Source organism: Macaca thibetana, chromosome 7 (genome assembly GCF_024542745.1).
Source record: "Macaca thibetana thibetana isolate TM-01 chromosome 7, ASM2454274v1, whole genome shotgun sequence".
Classification (NCBI taxonomy): Eukaryota; Metazoa; Chordata; class Mammalia; order Primates; family Cercopithecidae; genus Macaca; species Macaca thibetana.
The window spans coordinates 64,180,417-64,195,292 of record NC_065584.1 but is presented as its reverse complement, the minus strand read 5'-3'; the positions used below and the strand labels follow the sequence as shown (position 1 = coordinate 64,195,292).

Genomic DNA, 14,876 nt, shown 5'->3' with positions numbered 1-14,876 from the left:
AAGTTCCACTTCAGTAAATGCTACAACATGAGCCCAAATACTACGAGTCCTTTCTAACATGCTCTTACTGAAACACACTACAGTTTTCCACGATGTGTAGGCTCCCTTATTGTAATGAGCAATAGAGCAACTTGTTCAACAATAGGTGTGTGCCTGATTTGGGGCTTAAAGATATTATCACTAAGGATGATGTTTAAATTGTCTTATTAATTGGAGTAACACCAGAGGTTCGTTGTCTCACGACCATAGAGAACAAGGACACAGACACACAAAGAGTGAGGTTGATAGCAGAAGTTTAATAGGCAAAAGAAAAATAATAGCTCTCTGCTGCAGAGAGGGTCCTGGAAAAATGGGTTGCTGAGTCCAGGGTGAAATGCAGGGGCATTTATAGATGTCCTGGTGGGGAGGTGGTGTCTGATTTAGATAGGACACAAAAAACTGGTTGGACCAGGTGTGCCATTTGCACAGGGTGTGAATCTCTGGCCATCACCACCCCAATCTTTTATTATGTAGGCAAGTTCTCTGCTTGAGCTGCACCATGTTGCTCATTTCTTTAATGTGGTACACGTAGTAACAAAAGGAAAGACGGATCCTCCATGTTGGACCTGCCTCTCCCCAGGTAGCCTTTTTCTACTGACACAGCTACCAGCATTCCCCGCTGCAAGCTTCCAGCCTCTTTATTTATGTTTGCAGCTTGATTTTTCAGCCTACTATTTGTTAGAAAAGAAATGATTTTGGGGGCTGCTTTTTCTTAGAAGGAAAATTCCACCAAGGAATTTTTTGCCCTATCTGCCTAAGTAATATATTTCTACCTCCTGTATCAATATTGTAGTCCTTGGTCTTTCATTAGTGAAAATAAAATGAAAAAAATGATAAAAATGTGATTTTTATGATTTGGGCTTGTGTGTGTGCGTGTGTGTTTCAGACATAATAAGGATATGTGTTCTGACGGCAACAATTTCTGATGTTAAAGTGTAATGGTAGGGTTTTTATTGTAACTTTTAACAGGAAAGTGTAGTTTAGAATACCTTTTTAAAACTTTAAGGAGGTTCTTAATTCTGTTGTTTTGTCTCAGCGCTCAAAAATATGATGGTTTGCCTTCTGAAGTTCTTACCTGTATCCCCATGACTCACCTTTATCTAGATTTGCTTATTTCTTCATATGTGGTGTCTCAGTCATTCTTAATTTTGTGTCTACTCTCAGAAGTTTACCTTAGCATAGGGCCATATCTTGGAAGGAGAAATCTGGTTTATGAAAATTAAGTTTAAAAACCTTCATGAACAATGTTGAATAAAAGTCAGATACTGGATCTTCAAGTTTCATTATGTCACAGATAAAAAACAATCATTATTTCACCTTTTAATACGTAATTTGCTGAAGTTACTTCCTTTTCATATTTTGTCAAAACCATTTTATCATCAATTAGTTTTGAATTACATTGAATAATATGTTTGCATCTGTCAAGATAATTATATGGGTGTTTTTCCTTTTAGCTGTCAATTTTATGAACGATTGGAGATTTTCAAGTAGCAATCTGCATATGCATTCACAGATCTCCTTGGTAGTAATGTATTGCTGTTCTTAATAAAACCATATGTATTTACTAATTTTTTTCATTTGTGTGTGAGAAAGATTGGAAATTTCTGCCTCTAATGTCTTGGTTAGGATTTGTTATCAAACATACGATGGACATATCAAAGGCATTCACACACAGGTGTTCTATGTTTTCTCCAGCCCCGGAATGACTATAATATTCCTTTAAAATTAAACTTAGACTTTTAAAAATAAACTTTTAAAAGACTCAATTATTTTTGGGTACACTTTTGAAAATTATTTTTCAATACATTTGACAATTTCATCAGTTATCAAATTTATCATCATAAAGTTTTTTTATAACGCTCTTTTACATTCTAATATTTTAAAAAACTATATTAATTAAAATTTACATAAAATAAAATGTACCAATTATAAGTATACAGTCTAATGGCTTTTCACAAATGTTTACACTCCTTTAGATTTACCACCATTAGATTCCAAATATAAAACTTTTTCACTGATCTTCTTTTATTTCTAAAGTCTATTTTTTTTTTCATTCCTGGCCTAAAGAAGCCCCCGATCTCCTTTCTATTACAATAAATGAATTAGACTTAACTGTCCTAGCATTTAACAAATATTGTATCACTCAGTAATTCCTATTTTGTACATATTTGATTTCTCTTAGCATGCTTTTGAGGTTTATATGAGCTGCTACATTGATAATAATGGTTTATAATATTTGTGAGAAGTATTCCATTGAATGCATAAGGTATAATATATTTATCTATGCACCTAGTGATGGTCATTCAAATTGTTTTCAGTTTGCAGCCCTATGAATAAAACTTCCATAAAATTAATGTAGAAGATTTTATGTAGATATGTATTTGATTTTTCTTGTGTATATACATATGGATACAGTTTCTGGACCATATGATAAGCTTAATATTTAAGTTTATTAGAAGTGACATATGGTTTGCCAAAGTGGTTGTACAATTTTACATGTCCCTCAACAAATTATGAAAGTTCCCTTTGCACAACCTCCTAATATTTGGCATTATCTTTTTTAATTTTAGAATTTACAGGCTGTGTGATATAAAAGTTGCATGATATCTCATTGTGATATTATTTGATGACTAACAAGCCTTGACATCTGTTTATGCAATTATCGGAGATTCATGTGCCTTATATTTCCCTGAAGTGACTGTTGAAATACGTTGGCAATATGTAGAGGGTGTACGTTCTTTCATTGTGGAGTTGTAAGTGTTCTTTGTATATTTGGGACACATTCTGTGTCAGAAATATGCATTGCAAGTGACTTCTCCCAGCCTGTCACATATATTTTTCTTTTCTTTTTTTTTTTTTTTTTCTAAATTTCAACTTTTATTTTAGGTATAGGAGGTATATATGCAGGTTTCTTATATGGGTATATTGCACTTAGGTGGTGAGCAAAGGATCCAATAGGCAGTTTTTCAATCCATGCTCACTTCCTGCCTCCTAGCTCTATTTGTTCCCAGTGTCGATAGTTCCCATATGCTCAATGTTTACATCCCACTTTTAAGTGAGAACATCTAATGTTTAGTTTTCTGTTCCTACATTAATTTGCTTAGGGCAATGGCCTCCAGCTACGTCCATGCTGCTACAAAGGAAGTGATCGCATTCAATTTTTAAGGCTGTGCCGTATTCCATGGAGTATATGTACCACATTTTCTTTATCTGACTCACCATTGATGGACATTGTTTACATGTCTTTGCTCTGGGGAATAATATGGCAATGTCCATATAAGTGCATGTGTTTTTTTGTATACCAAAAGGAAAATAGATCATTATATTTTTGTTTTTTTAACAATGACTTTGGCAGGGTGAATTTTTCCTTTTGATGAAGTGCAATTCATCAGTTTTATTTTTCTTTAATGTTTCATGCTTTATGTACCCTACATATAAAATTTTGCTTACCAATTAGTGCGAATAATTTTTACTATACTTTTTAAAAGTGTATATTTGTATTCCTGTATTTTAGGCCTGTAATTTCATATAATAAAAAATAATATCAATTTTACACAATCTGTTGCAGAGATAATAAAGTCTGTTTGGATTTTGTTACTTATAATGAGAATTGCAGTATTCTTTCACTGTTGATCAATCTTGGAAGGAGTTATAAAGTTTATTTGTGTTTATGAAAAAGCTATTTTTAACATTGCTAATCTTTTCTATCAATTTTTTGTTTTCCAATTCATTTATTTTTGCTCTTTATAATTTTCTTCTCTTTCCTTTGGGCTGATATTAATTACCATGATGTTATCAATGCTACTATTCTTATATATTTTTCTTTTTTTCTAATGTATACATTGAAAGCTATCAAGTATCTTCTAAATTTTGTTTTATCTGCACCTTACTAGTTTAATATTTTTCTCAAATTCTATTAGCTCATTTTCATGCTGCTGATAAAGACATGTTGGGGACTGGGTATTTTATAAAGAAAAAGAAGTTTAATGGACTTACAGTTCCACGTGGCTGGAGGGGCATCACAATCATGGTGGAAGGTAAAAAGCATATTTTACATGGCAACAGGGAAAAGAGAGAACTTGTGCAGGGAAAGTCCCATTTTTAAAACCATCGAATCTCACAAATCTCATGCAACTTATTCACTATCATGAGAAAAGCACTGGAAAGACCCACCCCCATGATTGAATTACCTCCCATCAGGTTCCTCCCATGACATGTGGGAATTGGGGTAGTTACAATTCAAGATGAAATTTGGGTGGCAACACAACCAAACCATATCACATATCTACCTATATTTAAGAATATATTTTATAATTTATATTGTGATTTACATTTTGAATCATTAGTTCATTATAAGTAAAAATTTTTTTAAGTAGTTGGAAATTTTTAACTTTATGTTATTGACTACTATCTTAATCATCTTATGATAAAAATTGATGTATTTTAAAAATATATTCACAGCTGATAATGGTTTGTGCTCAGTTTTGATAAATATTCCATGTGTACCTAAAAAAATGTGAATTACCTTGATTGGGAGTAGATTTTGTTTACTTAGATTAATTGTATAGCTTGTGTTTTCAGATCTATTATACTATTACCAATTATTTCTCTTTATTATATTAGCTATTAACAGTGGTGTATAAATGTCTCTCATTATTTGAATATGTATGTATATATAGATAGATGTGTGTCTATATGTAAAAGTGTGCCTATGTTTATATATGTGCATATATTTATATGTGTTTTTTAAATTACAAAATATGCCTCCATTATCTAGTGATTTATTTTTTCTTAAAATGTACTTTAATTATAATTAGTACAGCTGTAATATCTTTTCTTGTTTTGTGTTTACATTATATTATATTGTATCATTTTGCTTTTTAAGCTTTCCATGTCCTTATCTATAAGAAACTTATCTTTAAAGAAACATGAGGTTATGTTTCACATTTTGTTTTCTGAAAAATCATAGTATTTTTCTTGAACTATTTTATTCATCAATTTTTCATATTCATTTTTCTTCATTTTAATTGCTCTACAAAATAATGATTCCATTTTCTCAGTGAATAATTTGTGAGTTATGCATATTTAAAATTGTATTAGCAATTTTTAAATAAATATAGCAACATGAATATTTTAACAATATTAATTCTTCTAATCCATGAGCACAGGATATCTTTCAATTTCTAATGTTTTCTTCAATTTATTTTATCAGCATTTTATAGTTTTCTGTATATACAAATTTTACCTTTTTGGATAAATTTATAATTAATTTTTTATTAGTTAATGAAGAATTAATATTGTTGAAATAATCATACTACCCAAAGCGATCCACACATTTAATGATATCCTTATCAAAATGTATTTTCATTTTTCACAGAAATAGAAAATCCATGAATATGTACAAAACCACAAAACATCCTGGATAGCCAAATCAAGGTAATCTTAAGCAAAAAGAAAAAGCTGAAGCCACCATACTCCCTGATTTTAGAATATGTTATAAAACTATTGTAATCAAAAGAACATGGTGCTGGCATAAAAACAGACACACTGATCAACTGAAGAGAACAGAACCCAGAAATAAACCTAGGCTTTTATGGCCAATTGAGTTTTGACAAAGATTCCAAGAACACAAAATGGGGAGAGGACCATTCCTTCAATAGATAGTGTTGTGACAACTGGATATCCACATGCAGAAGAAAGAAAGTGGACCCTTAACTCACAATATATAAAATAACTAATACAAAGTATACTAAAGACTCAAACATAAGACCTGAAACTGTAAAATTACTGAGAGAAAACATGGGAGAGAAAGTGACACAGTATGGGTCTATGCATTAATGTTTTTAGATAGTACCCCAAAAGCACAATCTATGAAAGAAAAATAGACCAATGGAACTACATTAAACAAAACGTTTCTGCACCGTAAGGAAGGAATTAGAGTTTAGAGATGTCCCGCAGAGTGTGAGAAACTGTTTGTATACTATGTATCTGATAAGGAGCTATTCCCTGATATCTAAAATATACAAGGAACTCAAGTAAGAAAACAAATTATCCATTTAAAAAATGGGCCAGCTGGGCAATGTGGCTCACGCCTGTAATCCCAACACTTTGGGAGGCCGAGGTGGGCGGATCACCAGGTCAGGAGATCCAGACCATCCTGGCTAACACGGTGAAACCCCATCTCTACTAAAAATACAAAAAAACTAGCCGGGCGAGGTGGCGGGCGCCTGTAGTCCCAGCTACTCCCGAGGCTGAGGCAGGAGAATAGCATGAACCTGGGAGGCGGAAGTTGCAGTGAGCCGAGATCGCGCCACTGCACTCCAGCCTGGACAACAAAGCGAGACTCCGTCTCAAAAAAAAAATAATAAATAAATAAATAATGGGCCAAAGGCCTAAAGATACATTTCTCAAAAGAGGATAGATAAATGGCCAACATATAGATGACAATATGTATAACATAACTAATCGTGAGTGGAATAGAAATTAAAATTACAATGTAATATCACTTCACACTTGTTAGGATGGCTATGATCGAAGAGAAAAAAGAGTTGGTAGGTTATAGAGAAAAGGAAATCCTTGTATACTGTTGGTGTGAATGTAAATATGTACAGGCATTTTGGAAAACAGTATGGAGGGCCCACCAAAAAAGAATTAGAGTTACCTTATGATTTGGCAATTCCACTTCTGGGTACATATCCAAAGGAATTGAAGTCAATAGGTTGAAGAGACATACGCTCTCATGTTCACTGCAGCATTATTCACAATTACCTAGATAGAGAATCAACCCAAATGTCCATTGTCAGATGAATGGATTTTAAAAGAATGTGGTTTATACACATCATAAAATACTCTTCAACCTGATACAAGAAAATAAATTCTTTTATTTGTGACATTATGGATGAACCTAAAGGAAAATGTGTCAAGTAAAATAAGCCAGAAACAGAAAGACAAATACTGCATAATCTCACTCATATGTGAATCTAAAATAGTCAAACTGTAGATATAGAGAGCAGAATGGTGGTTACCAGAGGATTGATGTAGGGAATAGTGAGGGAGGGGACCAGGAGATGTTGGTGAAAGGACATAGAAGAAAAGTTTTTGAGATCTTTTGCATAGCAGGATACCTATAGGTAATAATAATGTGCTATATATTTCAAAATAAAGAGTAAATTTCAAATGTCTGACCACAAAAAAATGACAAGTGAGGTGAAAGATATGTTAATTAACTTGATTTAATCACTATATATTGTTTACACTTATCAAAACATCACATTGTACTTATAAATGTATACAATTAAAATTTATGAATTAAAATAATATTAATGAAAAATATTTCAACATGAGTATTAATAACAGTTTAAGGCAAATAAATACTTTTCCACTTTCCCAGCCATACTAAACCATTAGAATACTTACATTTTAGCAACTAAACAGTTTGAATAATTTTTATGAGTTTTTATTTCTAATATATTTTCAACGTCACCAGACAATTCTATTGCTTTTTTGGGCTGGCAATAAGCTTCCATTTTATCTCTGCCCTTCTAGCATGTTCAACTGAGAAGCTTTTGTATTTTCTAGAACTTATTCTTACAGTTCTAAACCTTAATAATTATCTCTCAAGAATGCTGAAACTTCTGTTCTGTTTAATAGATTTTTCTGTTAGGTTATTTTAGCCTCTCATCCTGAACTATTGCGAATGTTTTCAGCATAAAAGTAGCAGGTTTAGAGATTCCTCCAAGTCTTCAAAAGCTTTGCTGTTTTTTTTGTTTTGTTTTGTTTTGTTTTGTTTTGTTTTGTTTTTCTTTAACTAAGCAGGAGTCTTTTTCAGATGCAATGTCTTCTACCTGTGCATAGAAATACCAAAAAAAAAAAAAAAAAAAAAAAACTTTCTGATGCTTAAAAACTGCCACTAAGATAAAAGGAGCTATACATGTAAATTTACCTTTCTGAGACTGCCCATGTTCTAGAGTTCTTAGCACCTCTAGTTTTTATTTTCTCAATTTTTTTTCTGCCATCACAAAGATGATTTCTGTATTTAATCTGTATTCTACTTATCAGAAGAATTGATCTAGTTTCTCCAATCTACCTTCATCTGTATATTTAAAGTTTAAAATGTATTTTTTAATTAATTATTTTTCATTGAAAAGAAAATTTTTCTTTTATATAATTTAAAATGAGATAAGAATTAAATTCCAAAAGCACTAAAAACTTCAAGAAAAGTATTCATAGACGAGCATTAGGACTTGAAACTCTCCACAGCACAGGAAAGAATAGTTGTCTGTGTTGGTCCTTCAGGGGACATACAGAGTAGAAGAGACAGATGTTTGCTGATCATCTAGAAATGAACATAATGGTGAATACTTTCACTGAGAACAGCCTGGAAAACAATTATTTCCCTTATTGTAGACATATGTAGAATTTTCTCATAACAAGTCCCAAGGAATTTCCAATTATCATTAAAATTAATCAAGTAGCACAAATTTTAGGTGAATGTTTAATGTATGAGAGAAACATGGATTTTGATAATAGAGTGATGTGGGATGGAGTCCTGACACCACCACCTGTTCTAATTTAGCTTAATATATTTGTTTCTTCAGTCTTGAGAAAGAACATCATAATTTGGGATCACTGTTCATAAAGAAGATTAGATGAGATATGTCATCAGGAAGAATGAAATTTGTGTAGTTGTCATATACTTGCTTTTTAAAAAATATCCATGCCTTTATTCCTCTTATGTTTTCCCTTCTTCATTGGTGCATAGTAGTTGTACATATTTTGGAAGTACATGTGACACTTTGATACATACATGCATACAATGTGTAATAACCACATAAGGGTAATTGAGATATCCACTTCTTCAAACATGGTGTGTGTGTGTGTGTGTGTTTGTAACATTCTCAATTTTTTTCTAGCTATTTTGAAGTATACCATAAATTATTATTAATAATAGTCACCCTACTGTACTATCAAACACTAGAACTAACTCCTATCTAGCCAGATTTTTGTACCCATTAACCAACTTCTCTTCATTACCTCACTCCTCTACCTTTCCTAGCCTCTGGTAATTATCATCCTATTCTTTATTGTCTATGAGAAGAGTCAAACTCCTCGGAAAATATTTGAAAATATTTATTCTGAGCCAAATATGAGTGTTCATGGCCCCGTGACACAGCCCTCAGAGAACCCTGAGAACATGTAGTCAGCCCACAGCTAGATTTTATATATATTAGGGGAATATAAAACATTAATCAATACATGTAAGATGTACACTAATTTTGTCTAAAAAGGCAGGACAACTATAAGCAGAGGGGCTGAGTCAGAAGAATAGCATCTGGAGATAGAAAGCCTTCACTTCAGCCTCCAACTGGTCACAGGCCAAGTCTTTATTTGCATAGGGTGTAACTTTACTTCAGTCTCTGATTGGTTGCGAGTCAAGTGTTCATTTACATAGGCTGTAACCAATAGGAAACCTCTTGAAGAATACTAAACTTCAGAAGATTTTGCAAGCAGGCCTCTTGAACTACTTGCTCAAGCCCTTGAGTCCTTGAGCCTACTCTTGCACTGTGGAGTGTACTTTTGCTTCAATAAATCTATGCTTTCATTGCTTTGTTTGTGCATTTTGTTCCACATGACAAGAACCTGAACAACTCCTACTCAAGACTCCCCACCCTGCACCAGAAACAGAGCTTCCAAGTTATAGGCAGATTCAAAGATGTTCTGATTGGTACTTGGTTGAAAGAGTTTATTTAAAAACCTAGAATCAACAGATAGGAAATGTCTGGGTTAAGACAAGAGATTGTGGAGAATGAAGTTCAGATGAAGCCTCCAGTAGCAGGTTTTAGAAAGAATAGATTGTACAAGTTTCTTATCAGACTTAAAGAGGTTTCAGACTCTTAGTTGAGTCTTTCCTGGATCAATAAAAAGGCCAGGAAAAGGGAAAGAGATTCTCTATAGTATGTAGATCTTTCTCCACAAGAGACAACTTTGTAGGGTGATTTCAAGACGTGGCAAAGAAATATATTTGATGTTAAAATATTTTGATTTCCTTCCTTATCTCACATGTGTTGTTATGCTAGAGTCAGGTTGGAGCATGTTATATAGGGTTAAATAAAAACCCTCTGATGAGACTTTATGGTTTGTAGGGCATGACTCCCTGGGCCCCTTAGATAGGAATTCGGAAAAGAGAAGAAAAAAAGGTCAAAGTTTATCCTCATTACCTACATGAGATCTGCTTTTTTAGTTTCTACTTATGAGTGAGAACATGCAATATCTGTCATTTTGTTACTGGCTTATTTCACTGAAATATATTTTCTACCAACAAAGAAGAGTTGTAACCTTAATCAAAGCATAATGCTAATTTTATTAGGCCAATGGAAGTTTAGAGTAAATTACTAATTTCCTGAAAATGTAAAGCCAAGGAATTGCATGCTTTTTTTCTTCTTTTATTTGTGTCATTTGAAGTATGCATTTAAAATACCTTATTAAACCCTTGTTCCTCATTGCTGAATATACAAATTTAAAATTAATTAATAGTTTTGTTTCTCAATTTTTTTACATGCATTGCAAAATGAAGTTAATGTCTGTTTCATTTGTGCTCTAATTTATAAAGAACACTTGTTTTCAAAAATTGAAGCACACAATTAAAATTTTTTCACTTTAAGTATGCCCCTTAGATTCCCAGATTTATAGGTGCTTCCAGAGAATTTTTCTCCCTATAGTCAAACAGCTTTAGACCATATATAATTTACAGCCTTTTATTCATTTATTTTTAATTTATAAAATCCATTAAATAAAATCCTGGAAGCTCTGACAAAATAAGCAACCTGATATGCATTTGTCTCCTAGTTGTTGTATATATAATAATGAACCAAATAATCATAAACTAGTGCACTTGAAGTCTGATAGTGAAATAAAGATGAGGGAGGACTTTGGAAAAAAATCAGCTTACAGATAGAAATAGTTACAAATTCTGCTAAGTACAATGAAAGAAAATACAGACACCAAGTTATGTCAATGGTAGTGGTATTTATAGTATATTTCAGTGATAGAGAAGACATTACTGAAAAAAATGACACATAATTTGACGGATAGAGGATGAGTAGTAGGTAATCACTGGAAGGTTCTTTAAAAGGGATTTATGGGTAAATCAAATAGCATGATCAAAATTCCAGATTCATGAAAGTATTTGGCATTTTAAAGGAACTCATATCTGGCTACAGCGTAGAAAGTGAGACCTAGCATTATATGAAATTAAATAGAACACAAAATATCTTGCAAGAAACTGCTGAATTTTTTAGATAAAGAAATTTTTATATAGAAAATTATGGGACCACAGAAGTTTTTTGTTTGTTTGTTTGTTTTCAGCAAAAATCTAAAATAATGCAGCACTCAGAACATTTTCTACAAAATTTTCTTATAGTTGCAACTTGGGTTAGTTACAAAACATAGCCAGATTAATATTTGTAAATCTTTACATGTAAAATTAGCTGGTGCTAAGTGTTTACAAGATCCATATTATGCAAAAAAATGCTTTATTTTGGTTATATTTGATAAAATGCCACTAAAGATTTATATTTTATAAGAATGTAGACATAATTATGAGATAATGAATACAAATGTTTCTAAGGATTATACTAAATTGTCATGTAGCATATGACACTAATAGCAGTAAAACACTTTGCAATTTAATTGATGAATGATAACTGTATTTTTAAATCGACATGGCTCAAATAAAGCATTTGTAAACCAAAAGTATGTGAGAAAAATCTCAATCAATTTAGAAAGTTCATTTTGCCTTGGTTAAGGATGTGTACACAGGAGGCAGGTCTACGCCTTCTCCAGGGAGGATTTTTGGGGCTTCAATATTTAAAGGGGAAGGGTGGATATTAGGGCAAGGAAAAGAAATTTTTTTAATGTATGGGTCAGTAAGAGACAAACGGTTGCATCCTTTTGTTCCTTTTGAGTCTCTGTTCAGTCTTTCAATGGATATACAATTTACTTGTTGGGTGGGTAGTAGAGGAATAGTTACTTATGCCTTCATTCGGCTCACTGAATTTGCAGATAACATAAACCCATAGTACAAAATAAAGAACCTGATACGCATTTGTCTCAAGTGAGCAGAGAGATGACTTTGAATTCTGTTATTTGTCTTCCTCTAACAAATTAGATTATAGACACTGTGTACAGAATGGAGTCTTTGAAATTGAGCAGATTTGGTTTTATAATTCTAACTCTGTCAACTTCATAGATTTCTCTTTCAGATACCTCATTTACATAATTAGAACAAGAACATTTATGTCGTATGTCACAGACATTTTAGTATACAGGAGGTAAGAAATTATCAATATTAGTTTTGTGTTTATTGAGCAATGGTTATATAACAGGAACTATTCTATATACTCATTTAATCAACACACTAAACTTATGAGAAAGATAACTGTAGTATTAGTATTACATGAATGAGGAAGCTAAGAATATGTCCAAGATCCCTTAGTTAATTCATGGTGGTTAAAGGATTTCAAGTTCAAGTTTTTAACAACATACGTTTGCCTTAATTAAAAAGAGATGATTGATATATAGAGAAAACATTGCTGTGGAAGTGACATATAAACTGATGAAAAGTAGGAGGCAAAAGCTTGAAAATTCTTTAGAAAAGGCATATGGGGCTCTTACATTTTGCAGTCTCTCAAGACAGGGAGTGGTGATTATAGATATAAGATATGTTAGTGCATATATGTTCTTATTATTATCACAGAGTTTATTGTAATACATTCTGGATAAAATTCGCTGAATGTATAAGTAAAATGTAGCTGAATATTTACTTCAACCCTTTTCTTGGTTTGGTTGCCCTTGTTAGATATTCATTATGTCAGGTTTGATTCTATTTTACAACTAAAGATTATGGCATAACTCTAAGACTGAAATAGGCATGATTCTGATTTAGTTTCTAGCAACTGGAATATTTCCTGTTTTATATATTCCCTTTTGTCTTAACACTGCATATGAAACATGATTTTATATATATTTAAATATGGACAAATTTTATTGACATGTAACATATAATTAATTAATTAAACGCTAAAAATCTTGACCCCACACCTCCTTCTAGTTTCAATACTATCTAGTTTTAGCATGTTTACCGTGAAACAAATTGCCGACATATTCTAATGTGTTGTGTACAACTCTCAATCTATTGTAATATATGTACTAGCTTTATTATTTTTTGAAAAGCTACTCACTCGTGTAAATAATGGACAAAATTCTGTAAAAACGAAGTTCTTATCTTTGTTTTCCTTCACAGCATTGGAAAGTATCCATCTAGACATGAGAGGATGTGACTGAAGGAAGACAGCAATGTGGAAAGGAACATGGCCAATGATTAGGAAATTACAGCAATTCTGGAGCACAATCCATGATTAGTACCAAAGAACTATGGGTAAGTTTGTCCAGATAATCAGATCTCATATTTCCATTCATGTAATCTAATGCAATGTCTAAAGAGCTACATAGGCAGTTTGTCTAAACTAGTGGTTTCTAAGCCTGACAGATAGCATTCTCCCAGTTGTAATAGCTTTTCAGCCTCTGTGATCAGAAATGAATTTAGAGTAAGTGTTAAACAAGACCATTAACAGTATCAGCTGAAGGACAGAATAAAGACAGACATTTAATTATGTGGCAGGTGCATCTGAATGGACTGACAGAGCACCATTAACTCTGATGAAGAGATCAAAATATATGTTAAAGCACAAGGATATAAGATTCATTTTCGATATGTTGATAGTAGGCTTCCAATAAGACAATCAAGTTGAAATTTTGATATGTGAATCTAGTCTTCAAAAAACAAGATGTAGATAGGAGAAATAAGTTTTATATATACTAAAAGAGCCTTTGGAGGGTAAGATATCATTGTGAGAGAGGGTCTAGGTAGAGATGGTGGGAGGATAATGAGGAAATGCATGCTGATATAGTATATACCCTGTTGCCTCAGTTACAATAGAGAAAAACCAACATTGTAATATGATGAGTGCCCAGATAAAACTATGTGTTTTTCAAAAATGACAACTAATTATAAAATGCATATGGAAATGCAAAGGACTAACAATAACAAAAATTATGAAAATAAAAAACAAAGTTGGATGATTCACACTGCATGATTTTAAGGCTTATTACAAAGTAACCAGTAAGATTATAAAATGTTGCTGTTAAAATAGACATACAGATTAATGGGAAAAAAAAGACAGATCAAGAAAAAACCCTCAAATGTATAACCAATTAACTTTAAATAAAAACATAATGGCAATTCAAAAACAAACAGAAAATATAGTCAACTAATGGTTCTAGAATAATTAATATTCCTTCATCTGTAAGAAAAATGAAATCCCACTCTTGCCTAATATCACATAAAAAATTAGACTAAAATAAATCATAGATCTAATCGTGAGCACTTAAATTACAAATATCTCAGAAAAGAAACATGAGAGAAAATCTCTGTGACCTTAAGTTTAACAGAGATTTCTTAAATAGTACACACAAATTTTATAAATTACATGAGTTCATCAAAATTTTTAAAACTAACTCTTTTAAACAAACTCATAAGAAAATAAAAAGGCACAACACAAGCTAATAGAAAATGTTTTAACAGTACGTATCTAATAGATAATTTTATACAGATTCTAAACCTACAGATGGCAAATAAATGTTTGAAAAGATGGTCAACCTTATTAATCATCAGAGTAATAAAAATTAAACAACAATAAAATGCCATTGGCATAACCGTTAGATGGCTAAAATTTATAAAGCTAACCATAAAAAGCATTGGTGAGGAATAATAGAAATTC

At 32.0% G+C, this 14,876-nt stretch overlaps 1 long non-coding RNA gene across 2 annotated transcripts in view; it reads left to right on the top strand.

The window, feature by feature from the left end:
* Window positions 1-14,876, top strand: part of LOC126958206 (uncharacterized) — a 90,864-nt gene that overhangs the window by 46,731 nt on the left and 29,257 nt on the right. For both annotated transcript variants that reach the window (XR_007727146.1, XR_007727147.1), the window contains exons 3-4: window positions 5,417-5,475; window positions 13,340-13,474. This is a non-coding gene — a long non-coding RNA (uncharacterized LOC126958206). The remainder of the gene's footprint in view (window positions 1-5,416; window positions 5,476-13,339; window positions 13,475-14,876) is intronic.